This window comes from Octopus sinensis, linkage group LG4, assembly GCF_006345805.1.
Source record: "Octopus sinensis linkage group LG4, ASM634580v1, whole genome shotgun sequence".
Classification (NCBI taxonomy): domain Eukaryota; kingdom Metazoa; phylum Mollusca; class Cephalopoda; order Octopoda; family Octopodidae; genus Octopus; species Octopus sinensis.
In genome coordinates this window covers 42,548,157-42,550,389 of record NC_043000.1, presented here as the reverse complement: position 1 = coordinate 42,550,389, position 2,233 = coordinate 42,548,157, and the positions used below count along the sequence as shown (strand labels likewise).

The 2,233-nt window shown below is 35.8% G+C and overlaps 1 long non-coding RNA gene across 1 annotated transcript; it reads right to left on the bottom strand.

The window, feature by feature from the left end:
* Positions 1-709: 709 nt before the first annotated feature.
* Positions 710-1,047, bottom strand: LOC118763308. The gene is made up of 2 exons (XR_004999058.1): positions 978-1,047; positions 710-795 (listed from the first exon to the last, which is right to left on the bottom strand). It is a non-coding gene; the product is annotated as an uncharacterized LOC118763308 (long non-coding RNA).
* Positions 1,048-2,233: the final 1,186 nt, after the last annotated feature.

The window sequence follows — 2,233 nt, the reverse complement described above, 5'->3', positions numbered from 1 at the left end:
TAATAATGATAATGGTGATGATAATGATAATAATAAAATAATAATAATAATAATAATAATAATAATAATAATAATATAATAATAATAATATAATAATAATAATAATAATAATAATAATAATAATAATAATAATAATAACATTGATTTCAAATTTTCGCACAAGGCCAGCAAGTTTGTTGAAGTAGTTCAGTTCACCCTTACCATTTTTGCCACAGTTACTCTCTTTTCACAAATTTAGCGGGATGTAGCACTTTCCGCTCCACCCCCAGTTTCTTTTCCAAGTGGAACTTAAAAAAGGTGATGTGGACTTGACCGAAGAGGAAAGACCTTTCCTCAACCCTTTCAGCCTCGTTCACCCGCAACCTCTTTAATCATAGCCTTTGAACAGAGGAACACCGCCTGCCCTACTTTGGTTAGTGGGACCCTCCTTACGAAGAATTCAGCCAATAGGAGGATTCATCCCACATGTGATAATGCCTGTTCAACAGAACTCCAATGATAATGGATTTTTTTAAAAACTAAATGAAAAGTAGAAAATACTTAAAGGTCTACTCTAAATAGTAAATTATTCTGCAGAAACAATAAAAGCATGATAACACCATTGGAACAAAATTTGGACTAGTCAGAAGTAACTGGACAAACGGAACAAATCAAAGCCCCATTTAAAATATTCTTTTCTACTCTAGGCACAATGCCAGAAATTTTCGGAGGGGGGGGGGCAGTCGATTAGATCGACCACAGTACGCAACTGATACTTAATTTATCGACCGCGAAGTGATGCAATGCAAATTCGACCTCATGGAATTTAAACTCAGAACTTAAAGACAGATTTTTTTACTATTATTTTACTACCCACAAGGGCTAAACACGGAAGAGACAAAGAAGGACAGATAAACGGATTAAGTCGATTATATCTACCCCAGTGCGTAACTGGTACTTAATTTATCGATCCCGAAAGGATGAAAGGTAAAGTCGACCTCGGTGGAATTTGAACTCAGAACGTAACGGCAGACGAAATACGGCGACGCATTTCGCTCGGCGTGCTAACAATTCTGCCAGGTCGCCGTCTGACTTCCTTTAGAATATTGTTTATATTAAGTTTTACTGTATATTATAGAAAAATAAGTGTTAAAATTTCTAAAATAAAGAAAAATGAACTTTCTTTTCTTTTGTAAATTTCTTTCATAAATTCCTTTGTCACTTTTACACTTTTCATTATCTATATTCCCCCTTCTCTCTCTCTCTCTCTCTCTCTCTCTCTCTCTCTCTCTCTCTATCTATCTATCTATCTATCTATCTATCTATCTCTATCTCTCTCTCTCCTTCTCTTTCACTCCGACTAGCTTAGTGTTTCACTTTTAACCCGTCTTTCAATTTTTCTTTACTGATACTGCATTGTCGTATGAAAGTTTCTCTACAGTCTTTCCAGTACAGATTAGATACTTTAATCCTTCATCCACTCATTTAATCTTTGTGCACCGCGGCCAAAATAATTGGACGTATCCTGGCGGAGCTCATCCCTCTCTAGATGAAGGCGATTTTTCTTCAAGAGAAACTAAGTAGAAAAGAAACGAGAATGATCAAAAACGATACAGGACTGGTACCGGGAATGGGTAGCCTGAACAGTTAACGAAGTGCAAGAACAAATAGCTTGAATCGTATCTAGCGCATTAGTAACTGTACCAAGTTGCCATCATATACTTGTCTCCCAAAGAGAAGGAATCCTAAAAAGATCTACTGTTTTTTAAATTTTAGCAGTTCGTAACCTGTTGAATGAGATGTGTTAAGTTGGGATAGAAACAGGTAATTTTTCTTATATCTATCCATCTGGCATTTTAATGAATACAACTACTGGGCGAGTGAAGGTCGAATGTTATGTGCTAGTAACTGTGATAGCAACGTTCCACTTGTTGTGTAACTCTGGATCAGCTCTTCAGCTGAGGGATAGCTCATCAAATGTGTTCATGTTTACATTATTTTGTGTTGTTCCCTCTTTCCTTTTATACTACATATTAAAGTACTTTATTCATTGTGTCCATTTTGTGTTTAGATTGTAGGTTAATTTAGCTGTTATTTCTTGCAACTCGAGCGTTCATGTAGACAATCCCATGTTGTTGTTGTTTAGCGCTTCATCAAATCAGAACAAATATATGATCATAAATGCTTCAGCCGTGAGCAACCCGGTTATATTTTAGAAACTACATTGCCTATTGAATAAATCATGACGTTAAGA